Source organism: Cherax quadricarinatus, chromosome 42 (genome assembly GCF_038502225.1).
Source record: "Cherax quadricarinatus isolate ZL_2023a chromosome 42, ASM3850222v1, whole genome shotgun sequence".
NCBI classification, from domain to species: domain Eukaryota; kingdom Metazoa; phylum Arthropoda; class Malacostraca; order Decapoda; family Parastacidae; genus Cherax; species Cherax quadricarinatus.
Window position 1 is genome coordinate 1,987,647 of NC_091333.1, and position 14,884 is coordinate 2,002,530.

The 14,884-nt window shown below is 45.6% G+C and overlaps 2 protein-coding genes across 2 annotated transcripts in view; both read right to left on the reverse strand.

The window, feature by feature from the left end:
• Nucleotides 1–14,884, reverse strand: part of LOC128695569 (uncharacterized) — an 854,631-nt gene that overhangs the window by 639,297 nt on the left and 200,450 nt on the right. The gene's annotated exons all lie outside the window — the stretch shown is intronic.
• LOC128695548 (mucin-21) overlaps nt 1,345–14,884 on the reverse strand; it is a 91,249-nt gene continuing 77,709 nt past the window's right edge. The window contains exon 4 of the mRNA XM_070093196.1: nt 1,345–5,643. The gene's annotated coding sequence lies outside the window, so the exon portion shown is untranslated. The remainder of the gene's footprint in view (nt 5,644–14,884) is intronic.

A 14,884-nucleotide genomic window follows, 5' to 3' on the forward strand; every position in this document is an offset into this window, starting at 1 on the left:
ATGGTTCTCTTAGCGTCCATCTACATCAAGGTACCATGGTACCTTGATGTAGATCACTTCTTATGTTCTAACATCATAACAGCCTTTAAAAATAACCATTAGAACTCAACAGTAGCATCCATCTACATCAAGGTACCATGGTTCTCTTAGCGTCTATCTACATCAAGGTACCATGGTTCTCTTAGCATCTATCGACATCAAGGTACCATGGTTCTCTTAGCATCTATCGACATCAAGGTACCATGGTTCTCTTAGCATCTATCGACATCAAGGTACCATGGTTCTCTTAGCATCTATCGACATCAAGGTACCATGGTTCTCTTAGCATCCATCGACATCAAGGTTGATGGATTGGTTACTTCTCTTCATTTCACTCCTCCACCTGTTACCTCTTGACTCACCCACTATGAGGGTGGTCGACACGACTCACCCACCATAAGGGTAGTAGACATGACTCACCCACCATGACGGTGGTAGATACGCCTCACCCACCATGAGGGTGGTAGACACGACTCACCCACCATGACGGTGGTAGACACGGCTCACCCACCATGAGGGTGGTAGACACGACTCACCACCATGAGGATGGTAGACACGACTCACCCACCATGAGGATGGTAGACACGACTCACCCACCATGAGGATGGTAGACACGACTCACCACCATGAGGATGGTAGACACGACTCACCCACCATGAGGATGGTAGACACGACTCACCCATCATAAGGATGGTAGACACGACTCACCCATCATAAGGATGGTAGACACGACTCACCCATCATAAGGATGGTAGACACGACTCACCCACCATGAGGATGGTAGACACGACTCACCCACCATGAGGATGGTAGACACGACTCACCCACCATGAGGATGGTAGACACGACTCACCCATCATAAGGATGGTAGACACGACTCACCCATCATAAGGATGGTAGACACGACTCACCCACCATGAGGATGGTAGACACGACTCACCCACCATGAGGATGGTAGACACGACTCACCCACCATGAGGATGGTAGACACGACTCACCCATCATAAGGATGGTAGACACGACTCACCCATCATAAGGATAGTAGACACGACTCACCACCATGAGGATGGTAGACACGACTCACCACCATGAGGATGGTAGACACGACTCACCCACCATGAGGATGGTAGACACGACTCACCCACCATGAGGATGGTAGACACGACTCACCCACCATGAGGATGGTAGACACGACTCACCACCATGAGGATGGTAGACACGACTCACCCACCATGAGGATGGTAGACACGACTCACCCATCATAAGGATGGTAGACACGACTCACCCACCATGAGGATGGTAGACACGACTCACCCACCATGAGGATGGTAGACACGACTCACCCACCATGAGGATGGTAGACACGACTCACCCACCATGAGGATGGTAGACACGACTCACCCACCATGAGGATGGTAGACACGACCATTTATCGCACATAAATTGGTCAGCAACCATGTCTGTCGTCTTCTACACATACACAGCAAGTCATGTCAAGCTACTGTCCTTAGCAATGTCATCGACATCGCTAAAAAACCTGCACAAGGACTGCAGACATAAGAGATACGCCTGGTATAAGGCAAGCATCTCTACTACAGTGAATGCTTTATATAAAGACCTTGTTACAGCGACGACCATCACAACTGTTTTAGACAGACACATGAGCGAACACCAGGACATATTAGAAAACGTTTTGGTCCTGAGACCTTGATCACTTCTAACATATAGAGGTTAAAACAAGTCTGTCTTAGAAGTGCTCAAGGTCCCAGGACCGAAACGTTTTCTAATATGTCCTAGTGTTTGTTCATGCGTTTTTCTAAAGCACTGCAAGACACTACTGCCGCACATACATACCTGGAGAGAGTTCCGGGGTCATCGCCCCCACGGCCCGGTCTGTGACCTGGAGATAAATGGTATAAAATACCGACACGATGGAAAAATAAACACAAATGCAGAACAATGTGATCATTTATTGTCAACGTTTCGCCCACACAGTGGACTTTATCAAGTCACAAACAGATCAACCTGGGTAAAGAGTAGGTGAGTATTCATAGGGTGGAGAGTCAGGTGGAGAATGTTGGGTGGGCGAAACGTTGTCAATAAAGGCTAGCATTATGCTGCATTTATATTTAGATATACGTTGTTGCTCAGTAAGCGCCTTCACTGATGCCTGGGTTCAGTAAGCTACAAGACGCAGTGCAGCAGTCTGCAAAACAAGATTCGTTGCATCACACTGAGTAATTGGTTAAATACAACACTAACAAAATTAGCTGCACTGGAGCTTGCAACGTAGATATAAAACAAAAACACAGGAATGGTAATTTGTTGTGACTGCAAGTCTGCTCTTCAAGCTCCTGGAAATCCTCCCTACGCAACAGAATTTAAAATAGATAAATTTAGATTTAGAAAGGGCATGGGTAAGTACTGGTTTTCAAAGTTGTCGATGCGTGGAACAATCTTTCAAGTGTGATAACAGAGGTACGGGAGTAAATTCTACGGTAGCTTTGGGGAAAGGTTGGACAAGTACATGAGTGGTTTTGATAAGGACCTGCCTTGTATGGGCCAGCACACTTGACAAGACAAATCCAAGTGTGGAAGTAGGTCATACCGCTAAAGGTTAGAAAAATGAAGAATTCCCTGTATTAAGACCCCAAGACTGATGGACTGATTACATCGACTCAAGGCTGAGGGATTACCTCAAACTGCCCCTGTTGTTCACTTTTCACCTTTGTATGGACTGATGAAGCCACTGTGTGCCGAAACGTTTCCTCAATAAAGATTCCCATATGTTGCATAACTGTCTCAATCTTCAACTTGTCGATTTTCAAAATCATTTATCACACTAGGACATATTTATTAGAAAACGTTTCGGTCCTAGGACCTAGATCACTTCTTATGTTCTAACATCATAACAGCCTTTAAAAATAACCATTAGAACTCAACAGTAGATTTTCTTCATAATCCAAAAAAGTTAACAAAAAAAAATTATCACAGAAATACAAATTAAAATTACTACTGTCCTCACTACACAGTTAAAGAAAAAAAACTTAATCCCCAGAACAAAGACTCTCATATCTCATCTGTCTGGATACCTTTCCGCACAGGGGTCAGCATCACGATGACAATGACAAAATAAGCCGAAGATCTGCCTGTGACAAGCCGGAGATAGAAGCCACCGCCGTGCAGCCTTCTTTCCATTGTTTAAAGCCATCCTACTGAATGATATCAGCTCAGGTGGACGAGGAAATACAAGATACTAAGTGACGTCAGAGCTCAGGTATCAGGTACTATGCTGCGGTCACAAAGTTACGTGTATGGGCAACATGAAACGTCCACTAATTTATGTGGCTGTGAGTACCAGAATCAAGATGGGATGTCGTCACCTTTGGGAGACGGATGTAATTACTGAGGGACTGATTACTTCAAACTCCTGATTTTCAACCATTATTCTCTGTGACACATGTGCAACACTTGGGTATCTGTATCGAAGAGACGTTTAGCCACACAGTGGCTTCATCAGTCCATAAAAAGGAGAATGGTGAAGAATAGGCGGAGTTTGAAGTAATCAGTCCCTCAGCCTTGAGCCGATGTAATCTGTCCATCAATCTTGAAAAGAATACTTATTACATCGACTCAAGGCTGAGGGACTGATAACCTCAAACTCCTCCTGTTCAAAACCATTCCCCTTCGTATGTTCATGAATGGTATACAATACCTACAACATGAAAACTAGACAGATATGCAACATCTTTTTCTCCAAGGTTTATGGACTGATTACATCATCACTATTTAATTTCTACTTTGTATTTGACTGAAGAAGACTACTGTGTAGGCGAAACGTGTCAACAATAAAGATACCCAACTGTTGTACATGTGTCTTAATTATCAACTTGTCAGTATACCATTTTCAGCAATTATTTTATTATGTGTGTATTTATATAAGTGTATGAGTGTGTATGGTACCTGCAGTTCGTTATATTCAGTTATGTGGTATTAACCTTGGTAATATCTACTGTCTTTTAACCTCTGTATGTTAGAAGTGATCAAGGTCCCAGGACCGAAACGTTTTCAAATAAATATGTCCTAGTGTTTGCTCAGATGGTTTTCTAAACCAATCCAACTGTGTGAATTAACAAAGCAAGCAATTATTTATTTTCACCAGACTGGCGCATCGACCTGGCCTCTCTGATAAATTAATGTTCAGTAATGGAGCCTAGTCTTGCCCTCTCTGATACATTAACGTTCAGTAATGGAGCCTAGTCTTGCCCTCTCTGATACATTAACGTTCAGTAATGGAGCCTAGTCTTGCCCTCTCTGATACATTAACGTTCAGTAATGGAGCCTAGTCTTGCCCTCTCTGATACATTAAAGTTCAGTAATGGAGCCTAGTCTTGCCCTCTGATACATTAACGTTCAGTAATGGAGCCTAGTCTTGCCCAACTCACCTTGCGTCAGTCTACATGTAATGGTGGTTGCTCAGTAGAGAGGTTTATTTTGTTTATCATGTTAAGGCTGTGTGATGTAGTGGTTTAGATAAACCGACAAGTTGAAGAATGAGACGCTTGTGCAACATATGGAAATCTTTAATGAGGAAACGCTTCGCCAGCCAGTGGCTTCTTCAGTCCAATACAGAGAAAAATGGTGAAAGATGAAGAGAATGAAGAAATCAGTCCCTCATTGTCTCCCATTACCGCATGGGTAATGGGACACAATGAGGTTGCATCAAAGGAGGTAAAAGATTTAATAAGACACGTGAGAAAACAATAGGACATATTTATCAGAAAACGTTTCGGTCCTAGAACCTTGCTCTCTTCTAAAATATAAAAGTTAAATAGGCGGTATATATAGGAGGAGAGTGAGGTGTGAGTGACACATGGTGACCTGTAAAAATGTCATATTGAGATGAGGACAGGTAGACAATGGGATCACGTGACTCCTGTTGCTGCGTAGGTGGTACTTTGGTTGAGTATCATGTATGTTGATGTTGTTGAAATGTTGCAGTTTCCAGTATTATGTTCTGTGGTGTCGGTGACGGCAATCAGCGGTATCTATTACAAAGGTTTATACCGAGGGTGGAAGATGTATGCAGTGCCTTACATCAAGAGCCTCTCACCGTTATCAAGGTACCTCCCTAGTGGGCTGTGTATTTCTGGATACTTCAATTTTCTCTCCCATCTTTATTTCATTTTCTGTCCTATAAATTTTTTATTGCTCCGCTCTGTGATGATGACAGCTTCATAAAAAATTCCATTTCTCGTGTGGATGGCACAGGTCATCCTGAGATGGTAATTCCCAAGTGATAGTAACTCCAGTTCTGCCGGAAGGGGAAACTCTTGAAGCCACCGTAACAGATGAATCTTTACTGGAATACTGGACGATAAAAATTCCATTTCTCGTGTGCATGGCACAGGTCATCCTGAGAGATGGTAATTCCCAAGTGATAGTAACTCCAGCCCTGATGGAAGGGGAACCTTCGACGCTGCTGTATCTGATGAATCTTTACTGGAATACTGGACGATATCCTCATCGTCCTACAGAACCTCTGTTGATCCCACTGAGTATTATATACAGCAGGCTAGCAGCACACCGCTGATGCATCTAATTCTGTTAAATAGATGAAAAACTTATCATTACAATCACCCTCAGGCGAAAATCACTACCAGTATTACCAGCACTACCAGTATCACCACAGCACATTTCCCCACACACGTGAGCCAAGTGCGTAGTTGTGTGTGGTAAGCACTGGCAACTCGTTCAAACACATTCGACACTGTATTAAAGACTATTCAATACCTTATTTCAGCCAGGCCATGCCCCCTCCACTGCATTACCATCACCACCACTACAACCTCCCATCGTCAACACTACCATCGCAACCACTCTATATATCAAAACACATCCACCTCAGCAACTGCCGCCGTGCACATTACTGATGGCGCCACAATACACACAAAGAGAAGAAACAGAAAAACAATAATAAAGCCTTGATTTATTTTACCTGCTCCATCAATCACTCTCCTACTCCCTCCCCCCCCTCCCTCCCTCTCTCACACACAAGCACATATGTTCTACTGCTGTAACTACAAACAAGTAATTACACACAAACACCACATATTTCCGTTATTTGGCCAGTACAACACATCATGTGCAACTGGCTGATGTGCTCAAACCTGCCTCCACTCTGATCAACTTCTTCATATTACTGAGTTATGCCGGAGCCTAAGCTAGTCCTGGAACTTCTCGGAAAGTTCCCAGCCTCTGGAACTTCCTGGCACTCGGTACATCTCTCAGATCACTGGGTGTCCAAGAGGACTACATAAGATTGTGGAAGCTTAGTAAATATTCCCCGAGAGACTTCAGTATTCAAGAGGACTCAAGGCTGTTACTGAAGCCTACTGAACATTCCTTGACAGTGTTGCACATTCAAGAAGACTGAACACTGTTATGGAAGCCTATTTAATATTCCTTTATAGGGTTGCGTATTCAAGAGGACTAAGAATGTTCTTGAAGCCTATTGAATATTACTTGAGTATTGCAGTGCGCATTCAAGAAGACTGTAGTATGTTATTGAAACCTACTGAATCTCCCTGGAGAGCATTAGATCAAGATGACTGTGGAATCTTACTGAGCTTTACTAATCTTACGTGAGAGAATTAGTTAATGAAGAGGATTGAAGAATCTTAATGAAGCCTACTCAATCTTCCTCGAGAGCGCTGTTTAATCTAGAGGACTGCAACTTTACTAAAGCATACTCGCAAGTAGTAATATTACCAGTGGTAATATTACAACACCAGTAACATTACCACACCAGTAATATTACAACACCAGTAGTATTACCACAACAGTAATATTACAACACCAGTAACATTACCACACCAGTAATATTACAACACCAGTAGTATTACCACAACAGTAGTATTACCACAACACTAGTAATATTACCATAATACCAGTAGTATTACCACAACACCAGTAATATTACAACACCAGTAATATTACCACAATACCAGTAGTATTACCACAACACCAGTAGTATTACCACAACACCAGTAATATTACAACACCAGTAGTATTACCACAGCACCAGTAATATTACCTCAATACCAGCAGTATTACCACAACACCAGTAGTATTACCACAACACCAGTAATATTACCACAATACCAGTAATATTACCACAACACCAGTAGTGTTACCACAACACCAGTAGTATTACCACAACACCAGTAATATTACCACAACACCAGTAATATTACAACACCAGTAATATTACCACAACACCAGTAGTATTACCACAACACCAGTAATATTACCACAGCACCAGTAGTATTACCACAACACCAGTAATATTACCACAACACCAGTAGTATTACCACAACACCAGTAGTTATGTTACCACACACTAATCTTCCGTGAGAGCATCACTTAATCAGAATAACTAAAGTATCTCAGGGAAGCCTACTGAATAGTCTTAAGAGTAAGTTAGTTTTCTTGGATCTTTATGGATATTCTTATTGTCTTTTAGACTTCCTGAGAATGTACTGGCTAATCTTTAATGTCAAATCTCAGTTTACTGCCGGAATTTCCTCAGACTTACTCGAGCTTCTGTTTACCTTCGGCGAGTTGCGTCTTCCTCAAACCTGTTACAACTTCACCTCAATTAATACGTTGCATCAAAGAACCTCACTAAGAACGTCAAAATTTCCAACAGTTTCTGAGAGTTACAGAACCAAGATGATGATGAATTCATAATGAGCCAGAATGTTCAGGCAAACCTGATGGTCACACCAGAAGAAATTAATAATGGTTATAATCGTAACTATAATATTTTTTAAAGGGATGGATCGGGGAGCCAAAGGAAGACCACAGTCAGATGACCAAAAACTCCAGCTGCGGGTCATTATATGACTATATACAAGACATACACACACACACACACGCACACACGCACACACACACACACACACACACACATAGGTCAAACTGGTCAGTTAGCAATAACTCATTTAAAATTAAGTCCTTTCTAAAAGTTTCTCCTAAAGATATATTTTGTTCATTTGAAAGTGAACATAGATAAACGTAAGGTGATGAGGGTATCAAACGAGTTAGGTAAAGAAAAATTGGATATCACATTGGAGGGAAGGAGTATGGAAGAAGTGAATGTATTCAGATATTTGGGATTAGACTTGTCAGCGGATGGATTTATGAAGGACGAGGTAACGATAGAACTGATGGAGGAAAAAAGGTGATGGTGCATTGAGGTGTCTAGGGTGACAAAAAAGTTATCCTTAAGGCTAAGAAGGGAATGTACGAAAGTATAGAGGTGAAGCATGGGTTCTAAATGTTGCAGCAAGAAAGAGGCTGGAGGCAGTGGAGATGTCGTGTCTAAGGGCAATGTGTGGTGTATTATGCAGAGAATTCGTAGTGTGGAAATTAGGAGGTGTGGAGTTACTAAAAGTATTATTCAGAGGGCTGAAGACGGGTTGTTGAGAATCCTGTCTTGGTTACATGTATTTTAAGCACATTATTTATATTCCTGTATTCCACATATATACCTCAGTCATATCTTCCCTAGAGCGAAGCTTCAGTTACCCTCAGTCTATCTTCAGTACCCTCAGTCTGTCTTCGTACCAGAGATTTCCGATACATGGAATCAACTTTATTATCCTTCTGTTACTATATATATATAAACCTTGGTAATTGATACCAACAAATTGGTTTAATAAAACACCTGAACAAATACTAGGATATATTTATTACAAAACGTTTCGTCCCCCTGAAACCAAGTGAACCAAATCGGAAGTGTCAGAGTTCTGGTTATATAGCACGAGGCGCGCGCGCACACGCGCGCACACACACACACACACAACACACACACACACACACACACACACACGCACACACACACTATCTGAGAATCGATCCATTCAACTACAAACAGGTGAGTGCACACACACACATACACTGGGTAAGGAGCTTCGAATTGACCCACTCAACCACAAATCGGCAAATACACACACAAACAAGAGTACACATCTGGTTAAAGAGATACAAGCATGATAACCAATAGCAAGATAAGTAAGAGAGGAACTCACCAAGACAGGCTAGGCTTGCTGGCTCCAGCAGTGATAACACAAGTTAACGGAAACACTGGTTGACTCTTCAAAACATAACTAACGACTTTTAACACTTCTCACTCGCTTAAACTTACTACACTGATCACTTTCACGAGGGTAGCATGAGTGAGACACGTGCGGTGATGCCAGACACGCTGGGTAGACATTAACAGACACAGAGAGAGAGAGAGAAAGAGAGGGAGAGAGAAGGGGGGAAGGAGTACAGGTGGAGACTGGGAGCAAGTGAACGTTTAGTTGTACGAGACAACACGACGGTACACACTGTGGAGGTCTGAAACACACTGAGCTCCCACCAACACCACCACCACCACCATGCTCTCACACACCCACCCAGCCAGCCAGCCACCACACACCCCTCCCTCAGCCAGCCAGCCAGCCACCACACACCCCTCCCTCAGCCAGCCAGCCACCACACACCCCTCCCTCAGCCAGCCAGCCACCACACACCCCTCCCTCAGCCAGCCACCACACACCCCTCCCTCAGCCAGCCACCACACACCCCTCCCTCAGCCAGCCAGCCAGCCACCACACACCCCTCCCTCAGCCTTCCAGCCAGCCACCACATACCCCTCCCTCAGCCAGCCAGCCAGCCAGCCAGCCACCACACACCCCTCCCTCAGCCAGCCACTACACACCCCTCCCTCAGCCAGCCAGCCAGCCACCACACACCCCTCCCTCAGCCTTCCAGCCAGCCACCACATACCCCTCCCTCAGCCAGCCAGCCAGCCAGCCACCACACACCCCTCCCTCAGCCAGCCACCACACACCCCTCCCTCAGCCAGCCAGCCACCACACCCCCCTCCCTCAGCCAGCCAGCCACCCCACACCCCACCCTCAGCCAGCCAGCCACCACACCCCCCTCCGTCAGCCAGCCAGCCACCACACACCCCTTCCTCAGTCAGCCAGCCAGCCACCACACACCCCTCCCTCAGCCAGCCAGCCACCACACACCCCTCCCTCAGCCAGCCAGCCAGCCACCACACACCCCTCCCTCAGCCAGCCAGCCACCACACACCCCTCCCTCAGCCAGCCAGCCAGCCACCACACACCCCTCCCTCAGCCAGCCAGCCACCACACACCCCTCCCTCAGCCAGCCAGCCAGCCACCACACACCCCTCCCTCAGCCAGCCAGCCACCACACACCCCTCCCTCAGCCAGCCAGCCAGCCACCACACACCCCTCCCTCAGCCAGCCAGCCACCCACTACACACCCCTCCCTCAGCCAGCCAGGCAGACGGGCAGCCAGCCAGGCAGGCAGACAGACAGCCAGCTAGCCAGACAGGTAGGCAGACAGCCAGGCAGCCAGTCAGCCAGCCAGTCAGCCAGACAGTCAGCCAGGCAGGCAGCCAGTCAGGCAGCCACACAGCCTCGCCCAGTCAGTCATGTAAGCAGTCAGCTTGACTATACAGGTTCTTTCATTTATCCCTCAGCAGCGCCACCACTGAAACTTAAACCACACCGTCACTGACACCATATCCCAGCACCGTCACCACATCATCCCCCTCCTCTCCCGGCCACACCACCTCCCCCAGCAATGAGTGATTGTCAGGGAACAGGTGTCGGAATGGACGCATGTGACGAGTGGGGTTCCACAAAGGTAAGTACTAGAACCGATACTATTTCCTGAATACGTGAAAGACGAAAGGGATTGAGTCACAGGTATCCCTGTTTAACAGATGATGTGAAACTAACGAGAACACATAAAACTTCAAATAGACCTGGACAGGCTGCAGGTCTGGGCTGATAAGTGGCTGCTCGAGTTCAACCCCATCTAGTGCAAAGTTATGAAGATTTCGGATGGTAAAGAAGACCACAGACGGAGTGAAGGCTCGGGGGCAAACCTCACTTAAGAAGGGCCTCAGGGTGACCACTGTAAACGGGAACACTCCAGGTAGACTCCAGGTAGCATATCGCCTGAGGGGAGGTACATCAACAGAACAACTGCTGCAGAAAATACGGACCTGGCAAATCCAAGACTGGACATTAGAAAGCTAAGCAAGGGGTCGTTCACGACACGGTATACGGCTTACGTCAGGCCCATCTTCGAGTATGCAGCACCAGTATGGAACCCACACCTGGTCAAGCATGTCATGATACTGGAGAAAGTGCAGAGGTGAAGGTTATGTCCCATAAAGAGAGATTCAGGGAGCTAAACCTGATGACATTACTGAAAGAAGGACTAAAAGAGATACATAATAACAAAGTACAAAATAATGAGAGGAACTGAAAGGATGGACATAAAAAAGCAAGAACACGAGAACACAACTGAAAGGTGAAAATATAAATCACAGGGATGTTGGGAAGTATTTCTTTAGACTTAGTACAGGTAGGAAGTGGAACGACCTGGACAGTGGAGTGGTTGAGGCAGACTCGATAAATAGTGGCCAGTGAAGAGGTGGGGCCAGGAGCTGAGATTTGACACCTGCAACCACATAGGTCAGTACTACTCCAGTCACTTAACACACACTCCCACGGTCATATATCTACCACCTGTGTTACATCACGTACCACCTGTGTTACATCACGTACCACCTGTTACATCACGTACCACCTGTGTTACAACCATCACCACCAGTGTTACAACGCTCACACCAGTGTTACAACCATCACCACCTGTGTTACAACCGTCGCCCAGCTGTGTTACAACTACCACCCAGCTGTGTTACAACCATCACCATCTGTTACAACCATCACCCAGTTGTGTCACAACTATTACCAGCTGTTACAACCATCACCCAGTTGTGTCACAATCATCATCAGCTGTTACAACCATCACCCAGCTGTGTCACAACCATCACCATCTGTTACAACCATCACCAACTGTTACAACCATCACCCAGTTGTGTCACAACCATCACCATCTGTGTCACAACCATCATCCAGTTGTGTCACAACCATCACCAGCTGTGTCACAACCATCACCCAGTTGTGTCACAACCATCACCAGCTGTGTCACAACCATCACCCAGTTGTGTCACAACCATCACCAGCTGTTACAACCATCACCCAGTTGTGTCACAGCCATCACCAGCTGCGTCACAATCATCACCAGCTGTTACAACCATCACCCAGTTGTGTCACAACCATCACCAGCTGTGTCACAACCATCACCAGCTGCGTCACAACCATCACCAGCTGTTACAACCATCACCCAGTTGTGTCACAACCATCACCAGCTGTCTCACAACCATCACCCAATTGTGTCACAACCATCACCAGCTGTGTCACAACCATCACCCAGTTGTCACAACCATCACCAGCTGTGTCACAACCATCTTCCAGCTCACTCACTGGCAGCAATATTATGGTTCCACTTGACTTCCACTCAAACAATATAAACAAACAAGTCAACAAGCAAGAAGTGCTAAACAAATAAACAAACACAGTATGAACAATACAACAAGTGGAACATTTATGTACACAGTAATGGTGTACACAATTGTACTCTTTTAATAAAAAATTGACTGTGATGTACTCTGTGATGTACTATTAATGAGATGGACTATATATGTGATGCAGTGCGAGTATAATGTACAGCAGTAACGTACATGTAGACAACGGCACGCACAGGTACACACATGTACACAGCCACACTCCAACACTACAGTATCGTACAAGTAGAAAGTGGTACAAACAGGTGATACACCCCAACAACATGGTACAGTAAGGTAGACAGTGGTACAAACAGGTGATACACCCCAACAACATGATACAGTAAGGTAGACAGTGGTACAAACAGGTGATACACCCCAACAACATGGTACAGTAAGGTAAACAGTGGTACAAACAGGTGATACACCCCAACAACATGGTAGAGTAAGGTAAACAGTGGTACAAACAGGTGATACACCCCAACATGGTACAGTAAGGTAGACAGTGGTACAAACAGGTGATATACCCTAACAACATGCTACAGTAAGGTACATGTAGACAGGTGCTCACACAGGTACACCACAGCAGTATGGTACAGTACCTTACATATAGACGGCTGTTGTGACAGAGAGAGCACTGTTATCACCTGTACATACTGCTGGAGGGAAGGAAGAGAGAAGGAAAGGAAAGGAAGGAAGGAGAGAGGGAGGAAAGAAGGGAAGGAAGGCAGGGAGGAAAAGAAGGAAGGAAGGAAGAAAAGGAGAAGAGAGGTCTCCAGGACACACCCGTCTCACCTTGACTCAACACCTACACGCTGGCTGAGCCTACACATACATCTACAACAGGATGAACCCTATACGTACCCACACACCTACACTCACCCTGCTGGTAGGAAACCTCAGAGGTTGCTGCCCTACCTGCTGAACCCATAGTGCGATGCTTCAATATAACCTCACCTTCCTACTGAAGTCTCCCAGCTCAGACTAACACTACTGAAGTCTCCCAGCTCAGACTAACACTACTGAAGTCTCCCAGCTCAGACTAACACTACTGAAGTCTCCCAGCTCAGACTAACACTACTGAAGTCTCCCAGCTCAGACTAACACTACTGAAGACTCCCAGCTCAGACTAACACTACTGAAGTCTCCCAGCTCAGACTAACACTACTGAAGTCTCCCAGCTCAGACTAACACTACTGAAGTCTCCCAGCTCAGACTAACACTACTGAAGTCTCCCAGCTCAGACTAACACTACTGAAGTCTCCCAGCTCAGACTAACACTACTGAAGTCTCCCAGCTCAGACTAACACTACTGAAGTCTCCCAGCTCAGACTAACACTACTGAAGTCTCCCAGCTCAGACTAACACTACTGAAGTCTCCCAGCTCAGGCTAACACTACTGAAGTCTCCCAGCTCAGACTAACACTACTGAAGTCTCCCAGCTCAGACTAACACTACTGAAGTCTCCCAGCTCAGACTAACACTACTGAAGTCTCCCAGCTCAGACTAACACTACTGAAGTCTCCCAGCTCATGCTAACACTACTGAAGTCTCCCAGCTCAGACTAACACTACTGAAGTCAGACTAACACTACTGAAGCTCCCAGCTCACTAACTCTACTGAAGTCTCCCAGCTCAGACTAACACTACTGAAGTCTCCCAGCTCAGACTAACACTACTGAAGTCTCCCAGCTCAGACTAACACTACTGAAGTCTCCCAGCTCAGACTAACACTACTGAAGACTAACACTACTGAAGTCTCCCAGCTCAGACTAACACTACTGAAGTCTCCCAGCTCAGACTAACACTACTGAAGACTAACACTACTGAAGACTCCCAGCTCAGACTAACACTACTGAAGACTCCCAGCTAACACTACAGTCTCCCAGCTAACACTACTGAACTCTCCCAGCTCTGTCTAACACTACTGAAGTCTCCCAGCTCAGACTAACACTACTCTCCCAGCTCAGACTAACACTACTGAAGTCTCCCAGCTCAGACTAACACTACTGAAGTCTCCCAGCTCAGACTAACACTACTGAAGTCTCCCAGCTCAGACTAACACTACTGAAGTCTCCCAGCTCAGACTAACACTACTGAAGTCTCCCAGCTCAGACTAACACTACTGAAGTCTCCCAGCTCAGACTAACACTACTGAAGTCTCCCAGCTCAGACTAACACTACTGAAGTCTCCCAGCTCAGACTAACACTACTGAAGACTAACACTACTGAAGTCTCCCAGCTCAGACTAACACTACCCAGCTCAGACTAACACTACTGAAGTCTCCCAGCTCAGACTAACACTACTGAAGTCTCCCAGCTCAGACTAACACTACTG